The sequence below is a fragment of the Ischnura elegans genome, chromosome 6 (genome assembly GCF_921293095.1).
Source record: "Ischnura elegans chromosome 6, ioIscEleg1.1, whole genome shotgun sequence".
Taxonomy (NCBI): domain Eukaryota; kingdom Metazoa; phylum Arthropoda; class Insecta; order Odonata; family Coenagrionidae; genus Ischnura; species Ischnura elegans.
In genome coordinates, this window is record NC_060251.1 from 14943240 (window position 1) to 14955355 (window position 12116).

The window sequence follows — 12116 nt, forward strand, 5'->3', positions numbered from 1 at the left end:
ATGTAACAACATAATTCTATTGAAAACTCATATCCCAAAAGACAGTTGCAATGAAGGAGTCATCATGATGGAGTCCTTATGCTTTGCATTTGATACAAATAAATTCTTTAAACGCTGTATAAATAACTGTATCTTTGTACCGTGACGGATCCATGGAGGGGGGGGGCTAAGGAGGGTATCCAATTTACTCCCCTTGGGTATCCACTTTACACTAGATAGAATGGTGGTTTATTTCCGACTCCCACTACAGCTGGAATTTTAACCTCACCTAGCCCACCCCCTTGTCCCTATCCTGGATCCACTACTGTCTTTGTATAATTTAGTAATCTGCTAAATATTTAAAACATGTTCAATGAAAGCTTCATATTTTGTGGGCTGAGAATAAAAGAAAATATCTATCACATATATAGTATAGTATTCATAAACTCCACTGAGAGTTGGGAATTAATGCTTTCATTCTGATTAGATCTGTTTTTTGACAGATTTTTTATAAATTGAACCCAGAAACTTTAATATCTTTGCACCCCATCTCTTTCCCTTGAATCTTAAATACAACACAAGCCTTTGCTGTTGATTAGATATGAAGTTTGTAACGTTAGCACTTAAAACTTATTCTTACACAAGGTTTGCAAAAATAGTATTTACATAAAGAATTGATCCCCCATCCCAAGCTATGAGCCAAAAAGAGTTGCAATATTTTGTTACAGATGCATATTGTCATAACAACATGCAGCCTACTTGTAAAGTATGAAAGGTTTGCTGCAAAGTGTACATTTATTCAATAATTGGATGGCATGAGCCCTTGAAGTAACTGTGGTAGGGTTATGCATAAGTTATTCAAACTTTATTCATTCTTCTCTAATTCTAATTTTAGACTGTGAAGCTATGTTCATAATCAGTGATTTCTGAACATCCATTCAATTTTATGTTAGCAATGAGTACATTCTCAATGGCATTACCATAAAGACTCACAGTCATCCCTATTACAGTATCAACTACAGTATTGACAGCCAGTATCAAAGTATGTTTAACTTTATACTTCAATGGTAAGGGCTACTTGGTGTCATGAAATAGGTTTTGATCTCTCTAATGAAGAAATTTAAACTTAGTTCTGTCCCTTATTGAAAATTTATATGCCATAGATTATGGATTTCATGAAACATATTGCTTCTCAACAGTATATATATATAGTCATAAATAAGATGAGATAATTTAAAGTTATGAAATATCTGCTGCTAGCTAACAATTATATGGCTCAAATATTTTCGTGTCTGTTACACGAGTGGCACATGGATGAATATACCTCCTTATTGTGAACATTTTAATAAAACTGAAAATGCTTCTATAAAAACACAAAAATCATCAAAGGAATTACCATGAATTAATTGATCATAACAATGACATCATTGTGACAGAAGCCTCGTTATCGTTTTAATGAACACTGATGAATTTTTCTATTAGACGGTGGTTGGTTATAAATTCTGTTATTTAAATTATGGCCATGGTGAGTACTTTGAAAACGGGAAAGGCTTTGATTATTCACAACTAACAAGTTGTTCCTAATTCCGTAGGGAACGCAGAGATTATGATAAATTAGCTTAGGGGCCATCCTAACGCTAAGAAGATATATCTTACTGCAAAAGTATGATTAAAATTTATCGTCATTATGTTTACATTGTAGCCTCAAAACGTTCCTAAAATCGCTCCGGTGGCCTACTCAATAGAAAACCATTTCGATTGGTTTCACAATACAAATGAGAATCTTCGTTCTCGTGTAATAAGCACAAACAAGGTTAATTTATTTCTTGCAAAGGGATCTCCACCTTGATTCAATCCATTCACAAATAGTCATTCATTATCTCCGTGTAATTTATAGTTTACACGCAGCACTCATACAATTAACACTTTTACTAGCCAAATATTCACTATTCGAGGCGAGTATTTTTATTTTAACGACACACTGATGATTGACCATAAGATCGTCAACGATTGAAACCGAAAATATTGGCGTCATCTTCGTTTTCAAAGCTAACCATCACTTCAAAACAAACGTAAACAATTCTTTCACCACTCTCCAACTCGATTTTTTTCAATTTTGACATTCGTCTGTTTCACTTTTCGCGATCAATTGTTGGTATGAGAATTACAGTAGCTACGCTTTCCTCTCGTTAAAGTTCCCATCAGCCAACTGGCGGTAGGATTTGCTTTATAAAACCCAACCTATCGTTAAACTCCACGTTACCGTTATCTCCACGTTAAATTAACGTGAGGTTTAACCAGACATTATAAAACCGGCCCTTAATGAATTAGACCGATGGTGACTATAAAGGGGATCAATCATCAATACATTGAATGAAAGCAGAGGAATATAGAGGTGGCGATGACAGGGGTCATGACCCCTCCAATTTTTAAAACTATTTTTAATTTCCACCAGTTTAATAGTTTTTCTGTCCTTAAATGCCTACAATATTCTCTATTTAAACTGTTATTAAAAATAAAAATAAAATTTTAGGCTCGAAAAAGCTTTTAAAAATGTGTATATTAAAAAAATTTCACGGGAGAATGCCTCTCGGACCCAGCTCATGGCAATTTTCTTCATCAAGAATATTATAGATATCAATACCTTTGACATCAAATTAATTGCAGTAAAAACATCAGTAAACGAAAGAAAAATAATTACGTTATACCCATCCTTGTTTATTCAGTTAATTTCCTTTTTCTTACTTACAGAATAGAAATCATTGAACAGGCATAACGCCATCATCCGTGACAGTGGTAGCAATAAATCTATAAAACACAATTTTAACGCAATAGATTGAAAATCACAAAAATCGCCTTTTTTGGCACTGTCCGCATTGCCGATTCTTCATAGGTTGATGAAACATGACCGACACAAAACTTACTAATTTGACCCAAGGTCCAATCTCCCTTCCTAAATTTGATTCTGAATCCGTCCTTTAATAAAAGAGATGTAACTCCGCGCTCGGCTGAAATAGCTTAGTGATCAGACGTAACGAACAGGGGAAAAAACGAGATAAATATGCGGTGCTTTGAGGATCGCTACTGGCAAAGGGAAAGGACATTTTTTATGAATCAGCCAGAAGAGAGAACATGTCAAGCAAATATTAAATAAAATGGGGCCAATGCTAACAGCCTTGCTCAGCCAAGAGTACGCGTGTGAAATTTGTATGGGATATATACCGGATGTCATTGGTTACACGGCGACACACCCATATGTGTCACCCTCTCCTGTGCTTTTTTAGAATTAGCTATTTTATGTATTCGTGTGAAATGACGGTCGGACCGTGCCGTGTTGCGTTCGTGTCTTGCGTAGTGGTGACGTAATAAAAGAGAAAAAATGAACAAAAAAAAGCGAAGTGAACTGTATATGATCGCAACATTGAATGGTATCATTCTTTTGCGGCGGTCCCTTCTCTCCACGGTGGAACATCACAAGCGATCACGTGATAACGTCTGTCGAAGATCTGTATCTTTCCATCCCTCTGCGCCCAGTAGCGGTAAATCTAGAGAGAAAAAAATGACGAACGAATGCGCATGAACATCGCAGCAAAAACGACCTCGTCGGAGGACACGCGATAATCACAAAATGTCAACAACACCGCGATGTCCCGGCAATTGGTGCGACGACATCTTCTGGAAGCTCAGTTAAAACACATGAGACAGAAAATGTCACGGCAACCGCCAAAAAAACGTCAATCAAAGAGATTAATAAAAAAACTACTAGCGCATAGGAAAAAAATTAATTTATTGTTTTCTCATTCCTCAATAGATTTCTTGCCACTGTTGTCACGCTTTTAACAGCTTTATATCTCTTAAATGATTTTCCCACTGTAAGGAAAAGGAAATCATCTGAATAAGATTGGACAGCTATAAAATTAATATATTTCATTTCGTTGACTAATTTTTTACTAGCATTAGTTTGATATCAAAGGTATTGAAATCTCTTAAGCCATTGATCAAAGAAAAAAAATTGATGGCAAATTGAAACGTTGTCAGTTTAAAGGAGCTGTCCACAAAAATAACTCATGTATTCCATTCGACGCATACATTTCAATTTCTCATCCCCCGCTCACTTTATAATTGCACATTTTTGAGACATCTAAATTGCTAGACTATAATATTATACAACAAATATAGTAATCCTTATGAAAAAATTATATTCTTAGTTAAAAACGCTGGCAAAAACAAGATAAAATATGGCTGTATTCCTCAAAACCCTTTGCCTTTATAGTTCTAAATACAAAATCCACAATCATAAGAATTCGCCGAAAAGAAGCTTCAACTCGGTTACCTCACTTATCCGATATATCACGGATTGAAGGGCAAGATTACTCTTTCCAAAATTTTCCCGTTTGTCAAGACTTAATAATGTTTTCGTTGATTTAATTAATGAATGAAAGGTTTAAGGCATTTGAGATAGCTATAAAAAAATTTCTGTGGATTATCTCATTCAGTCATCATTAATTTTGTTTCATCTCTCTCTTTCCAGAGGTCTCATCTGCTTCCCAACAACGGCGGCCAAACCGTATCATCAGCAAACGATTGAAAAGGTAATTGGCAAAACATATTCATTTCTATAAAACAGAGTAAAGCCTTCCTGATACACACCTCCGTCTCTCTCACCGTACCTCGCTTCGCAACTGAGTAATATTTAATAGAATGAGATGAACCCTTTTAAATAATTTGCACTCGAATTTTTCGATTACTGTGAAACACTGCTTTCGCCAAGGCAGAAATGAAAGGCTTACTCAATACCCAACACATTAACCCCTTGCGCTCTAATGACGAGTCTAGCTCGTCATAAACTTTCGACGCCAAACCGCGCAATGACGAGTGTATCTCTTCATCGGATTTTCATAATTTTAGCACTATTTAGAGGAACAATATAATTATTTTGAAAACTGTTAAAACATTCATAGATACATGAATAATTCATATTTAATGAAACATGATGCAATGGAAGGATTAAAATTATTTTATTCCAGTAGCGATAGCTGTGCTCTCCATGTTTAATAATCACATTTTATTTCACGGTTCAACGTTGATTACAAATTACAATATATTTCATTTCCTACCATTTGGAAGAGAACCACAGAAAAAAATAAGTTACAGAATAGGACCACGATATTCGTAAAATTAATCGAATTGGAAGGGGTTATTTGAAAAGAATGCGTTTCTTTCAACACTATGGCATCAATGTAAAGGGAAACTATATTTAGTAGTGGGCTTTGTTCTATAGCTGTTTGAGCTATACCATCTGCTATCCACACAAACATTCGAGGTGAGTCACCAAGGGAGTGAGTTACTCTACACTTTTACATCTTTTTCGAGAAATCTAAATTGCCATACTATTAAACAACATGCTCATAGTGTTTCAGTAGGGATCTTCAATGCTTCTGGAGGAGGTAAAGTAGACAGTTTTAAGCATGGGATCGTAACTACTTACATGGGGAGACCACGTACCTTGCTCCGCCTTTTTCAATGCCGTATTTTTATGGCATTCGGAATGGCGAACACATCTCTGAACTGATAGTGGTTCCATTGAATGGGCCTTAGTTTGGCTGTAATTAATTAATTACCGAGCGGTATTTTTAACAAGCGTTTTATAATCGCAAAATGCCGCCGTCTCTCAAACAGGGGCAGTTGGACTGGGGGTGAGTGCGGAGATATGAGGACTACACTAGCAAGGTTTGGTGTGCGCTAAAATTTTAATTTTTTGTATTGCTTTTTTGGTAAAGTTTGTAAAAATACCGCTCGAAAATTAATTAATTATTAGTCAAACTATGAAGGCCCATTCAATGGAACCACTATCAGCTCAGAGATGTGTTCGCCATTCCGAATGCCATAAAAAATAAAGCATTGAAAAACGCGGAGCAAGGTACGTGGTCTCCCCTTGTTAGTTAAAGAGCTATGGCAACGCAGACATTTTTTATGTCCATTGCACTTAACATAAAAACAATTTTTCTTGGGTATCCGCCCTTTTCGACGCTTTATTTAATAATATTCTGGATTATTAAACACATTAAATAATTAAGGATGGAAGAAATCGTGCGATTATATTTGTCAGAAGTAATTAATCTTTGAGCTTAATTAATCGAGAGCTATGAGCAAGTATCAACAATACTATTGCGCGATCTCACCCATTTTGAGAGAAAAGATTCCGACAGTTATAATCGCACATTTTGGTCCAACCTTAATTATTTAACGTCCCTAAAAACATTTCAAACAAAATTTCCAACAAAAGTCGCTATGGACAAATGATTTAGACGAGATTTGGGCCCTGACAGCGAGTTTTGTTTTCACTGAAAATGTTAAATTATACCCTTAGCCTGCCAACAGACTCGTTCTTTGCTCATGAATAAGTTATAATAATTTTTAATTCATTTTTTCCTTAACCCTTTCTAACCCAGAACTGCTTCTGGGAGATATTAAATTTCAAGACTTTTCATTTTCAAAATGTGAAAATTTTGCGCTCAATAAAAATTATTGTGGCAGTTACATATTTCGCCAAAGTTAATAGCACTAAAGAACACGTAGTATAAATCTTTCTTGAATAGAGCTGAAAATGTATACATTTATGATTTTGCTTAGAAGCAACATTGGATTATAATGGGTTAATAGAATAATTACCTCAGACAAAATCTAATCATAATCGAAAATATGTTTAAAAACAGTTATATTACGTAAATTCAACATTTCGCAAAAAAAGGTAGATTCCATGGAAAAATATAATTGACTGTAGTTCGTGTTCCATAAAAAAAATTCATGTTTAAGATGTAATTACATTGTGCAACAAAATACAAAAACAATTCAAAAATCAGAAACTTTGAATTAGTGTTGAATGGCGACATGAAAATAATAAGAAAATTCATTAGGTAAGATTGGGACTAATTATTCCTCTCCTCTATCTAACCTTAAAAAAAGAAGACTCAGAGAAAAAAGAAGAAAATAAAAGGATACAGAACTACCAATCAAGTAGCAATCCTTTCAAACCTATTTTGTGTCTTTGTCTGCTAAATTAATCGCCCTTCCCTGCTCTTTTTTGAATCTGTGGACACTCCGAATCGAGAAAAAAAACTTGATTATTTGGGCAGTTTTGACAATCTGATGACTATTTTAATAAATATCAAAAATTGGTCCGTTACCAGTCAAACCCGCGAAAGGTGTTACTCTGAAAAATTATGATACCTCACTCGTGTTACGACAGATGTTCATATGTTTCTCTACGGAAACGAAATACTGTAGACTATATAAGCTCGTGAGTTAAGAAATGATTTCTTGGAATGATTCATGTCAATGAATTTGGAGACACCTTATTTCATGGGATTTTCATTTTCTAAAATATTTTATTTTGTTTCTCTCGACGAAAACTATTGTAACAGGGTGGTTGATTGATAGTATTAAGTCCTAAAACAACAGAAAAACTGACAATCATCAAGAAAATATCAATTTACACGTGAGTTTATAACATTAACACAACAAAGACATGAGGCAACTCGTCGGCCAACAGCTCAAATAAAAAGTTAACGTATTAAACGTAAAAATTATTGCTATAGAGCGTCTTCGCCTAATGTGTTTTATCTCTCCGAAAACAAACTTTGAAGCACTCTTCGCCATGAGACAAAAATAGGTCCATTTTCGAGCAAAGCAGTTCAGCTTCGCTCCTCATTATTTACCAGTAACAGAACTTGTAGGCCCAGAGAATGAAATCCTTTCAAATGCTGCTGCTCTCCAAGAAAAGGATGGAATAGAGTGGCATTTTCCACACTCCCTCACAATGGCGTGCTTGACAACTTTGCGATGACCATTTCTCGACCCACTTTTGCCACCTACTTCAAAGTTCTCGTCCAAAATGTCCCCCCCCCCCCCCCCCCAGTCCCTCATCGAGAGAACCTCTCAAAGCCACAGCTCTCCCGTTTGCTCCTCTTACTTCCTCCTCAAAAAAATTTCAAGAACTTGGGAACTTTTAGGAACACACGGGAATCGATACTTACATAAACAAGATGTGATAATGACCTTATATTTAATATAAATGTTTTATGCCAACAAATTGTATTGGTAACGCATGCATTCATCGTACAGCATGGAACAGTACCAATCAATTTTCAATTGACCAATTGGTTTCGAGTTTGCAGAGGTTTGCGTTGTTTACAACATATTCATATCGATTTTATTGGCATAAAAATGTAATGTATACAAACAGTTATTACTAGACCTGGCTTCCTTACATCAAAATTGCAAGTTATTGAAACGAAAACTACGGGAATACCAAGCGCTCAAAATTGGGCAGCTTGATTTTACGCGCAGGAAACGGGTACGATTTTGAGAAAAAAATAAGTACTAGAAATTCTATGGAGATTTTTAAATTAAATGATCCATCGAAGAAAAAAATTCACTTTCGTATGATTTTCGTTTCATTGAAATTGACGGCTTCGTTTAGACGATATAGATCCCTCAAACTCGGATGTCTTGCTTTTTTTACAGAGAGTATTGATCGTTTTCCCTGCATTTCTTTCCATAATTCTTGAATTCGCTTTTAATGATTATTTTGGGCATTGAGAAATGCAGTGAAACAATGAAGTCGAGCTTCAACTTGGAAAAAAAAAGTTTTAGAAGACAATAAATATCAAAATGGCAATAATAGTTGGAGAAGATTTATATTTAATAATAATAATAATATTTATTGTTCCACACAAATATAAATTTTAAGAAATACATGGCTACAGGAACATAGGTACCTACCCTTTTGGGGTTAATACTCCGCATTGGGGTTACCGACTCGTTCTTCAGTTAGAGCGCTTTAGTACATATTACACAAAAAATGTTACCTTGCTGGATCATTCGTATTGAGAAATAATAAGCTCCCTAGCATATGAAACATATATAATATGTAAACAAAATATTTATATAAATAAACGTATAGAATATGAAACCACTAACTAACATAAAACAATAATAGAATCTCAATCCATTCATCTCAATACCTCATTCACCTAAGCAAATGTGAAGCATCATTATGAGCAAACAACCACATCTTTACCCTTTTACAATATCTGTATACATTCATTTCGTCAGTTATGTATTTTGGTAACTCACAGTAAATTTTCGGTCCCAAGAATAGGTAACTTAGTTTAAATAATTCTGTTCTTGGTCTGGGTGTGTGAAAAGTATTACAATGTCGGAGATTATGTGATATTGGTAAGTTCTTTTCACCACCTTTAATATAAAATACTCTGAGGACCTTATAAACAAATAAATACCTCAAAGGTAAGATGTTAATTTTTGGGAAAAGGGGAAGGGAATGAGTAAAGTTTGATGCCCTCAGCATTACCCTTATCACCTTTATTTCCGAAACATGTTTTCCCACTGTCTTAAGTAATTCGAAGAAAATGTTAGTGAAGAGTCTGTTTCGAAGTGAGTTAAGTTTCGAAGTTTCACTTAACGGTGCGGAAACGAGGACATTTAAGGAGAAGGATGAGGAGAGACAAGAAGAGTACGAAATGATGGTGTGAAGACGGATGGAGAAGATGAAGTGTATAGAGAAAAAGTGGAATGACATGACAGCCGAGAAGAGAAAGATTTCAGTTGAAATACGGAAAAGTAAGTGGGCTTGGTTTGAACGAGTACTGAGCGGGAAGGGATGTCAATACTATAGGGTAAACGAGGGTGATAGGTAAACGAGGGGGAGGAAGGAAGAAAATAGGATTTAATGACAGAATGAAAGGCAGTAGGCCTCATTGTGAATTGAAGAGGGAAGCCCATGAAGGGAGTATAGACGGCCGGAGTGATACCAAAGGGCTTAATACAAAATGACCTTAACCGGCATAATATTTTAATAATTTTCTCAACAAATCATGTAGGGGAAACTAAAAAAGTGCTGACTCACCAAGGGATAGGTTAGGAGGGAATTTTAGCCTAGTGCCATTAGTCAAATTAGTCAAATTCACGGCGGGGAGGATACGTTGATCTTTTCCAACTATTATTGGTAGATATTACTTGTCTTCGGACAATTAGGGGACAGTATAAAAAAAGGGGAAATTTTGGCGGTTACAGCGAAAGTTAACATAATTAAATCGCAGGCAAAGTGAATTCCTTCCCGACTGTAGGGGTTAAACTCAGGCACGCGTATGGCGAAGTGGAAGAAAATTTCCAAAATCAATCTAATGCTGAAGTGCTTAGTACTTGATATTTTTGGAGAATATCAGCTACGCCATTCCGAAAAATGTGATTATAATTTACTACGGGTTTGAGTCGTTCATGCAAAGATATTGTGGTCAAGCGACTCCTGGTAGCAATGCCTATTAAGTCCGTCATCACATCATCATCATCACTGGTCAACAGCCCTTGGATTGGTTTGACACAGCTCTCCACTCAGTTCTCCTATCAGCTACTCTCTTCACACCTACGTATTTCTTCTCTTTCACATCCTTCTTTACTTATCCCATATATTTTGTTCGAGGTATTCCTTTTCCGTTCTTTCCTTGCACTTGTCCCTCGACGATTGTCTTCATCAGGCCATCATGCCTCAAGATGTGGCCTATTAGGTTGCTCCGTGTTCTTGTTAAGGTTTTTATGATGCTTCTCTTCTCTCCTACCCTTCTTAGGACTTCCTCGTTACTAACTCGGTCGATCCATTTGATATTCACCATTTTCTGTAGCACCACATTTCAAAGGCCTCTATCCTTGCTTTCTCCGCCGCGGTCATTGTCCATGCCTTACTTCCGTATAGGAGCATACTCCAAATGTAGGTTCTTATAAATTGTTTCTTTACTTCCATATTTAAGTTTCCCGCTGTTAGCAGGTCTTTCTTTTGATGGAATGCTCTCTTCGCTTGAGCTATTCTGCTGATAATTTCTTTCTTGCCTCTCCCGTCACTAGTTATCTTGCTTCCCAAATAACCGAATTCATTCACCTCTATCAGTTTTTGCTTCCCTATTTTAATGTTAGTCATGAAAATTCCTGTTCAACGTGATATCATACGTGGAGAAAATTGTCACGAAATATGGGTAGATAATCCCAGTAATAACGAATATTACCGATGATATTTAGGTCGAAAAAGCACCTGTTAACTGTAGAAACTTTGAGACAAGCCCAGCGATTGGTCGCGAGTTTGCCCTGTTGCCGGATGCTCTGGACAACTCATGACTTCGAATGCTTGGCTTGCCGGAGATCGCGATTTATCTAGCGCAAACCGGCAACAGGGTAAACTCACGGCCAATCGGAGCACTTGGCTAAAAGTTTCGGCAGTTTAAAAGTGGATCGCATTCGTCAATTATTTCAAAATGAAAAAAATATTAAATGACCACACGACAGATTTGTCCGGTGTGCTTAAAAAACTCATTAAAAAATTTTAAATAAAATGAAAAAGAAAGAAAATAATTAATTTACTTTGCTGAATATTTCATTTAGAATTAAGTTTCCTATTTCACACGAACAACATTTTACACTGACATTTTTTACACATGCGTCATTTCAATTTCCTTCTGTCAACCGGCTGGTTGGGGTGAGATTGACTCACCGGCCTGCGGCGCGGACACTTCATGTGGACCTAAAATGCATCAGGAATATTGGTTCCTAATGGCATCACCTATCCAGGGTTTAAGTTTCGTGACACAATTTTTCTCCTCCCTGTTTTTACCGCAAAGATGCGCTACAAAAAAACGAAGAGAACTGTTTCGAAGTATTCAAAAATAGTTTCAAGAGATAAGTAAATATTCCAAAGAAAAAATGCTCATCAAACACACTTGACAGTTCTGAATATCTCAGCCGTCACAATCGCCCACATTGTTCTCTGGCTCCACTTGAGAACATTAAAATGGGAAACAAATATCTTCACTTCCAGGATTCCGCTCGACTTCATTTGCCTCTCGAATCATTTACCCTCATGTCAGTCGCAAGTAGATCTTTACGCGTCAGCTCATCGCCTCTAAACACTTGAGTAATTCCCCGTCCCCCATCTCGTCGACGGATTACGAAAGGTCGACATTTCGTCTCGTTCAAGCGAATGACAAAATATCACAGCTCCATTCATTAAGACACCATTAGCGACAAAGAAACGACGACGGTCTCTCCGCCAATTTCTTCGTCAAAAGCAT

General features: G+C 36.2%; 1 protein-coding gene across 1 annotated transcript in view; it reads left to right on the forward strand.

The window, feature by feature from the left end:
* The first annotated feature begins 4508 nt into the window (after nt 1-4508).
* LOC124160482 (D(4) dopamine receptor-like) overlaps nt 4509-12116 on the forward strand; it is a 253013-nt gene continuing 245405 nt past the window's right edge. The window contains exon 1 of the mRNA XM_046536335.1: nt 4509-4571. The gene's annotated coding sequence lies outside the window, so the exon portion shown is untranslated. The remainder of the gene's footprint in view (nt 4572-12116) is intronic.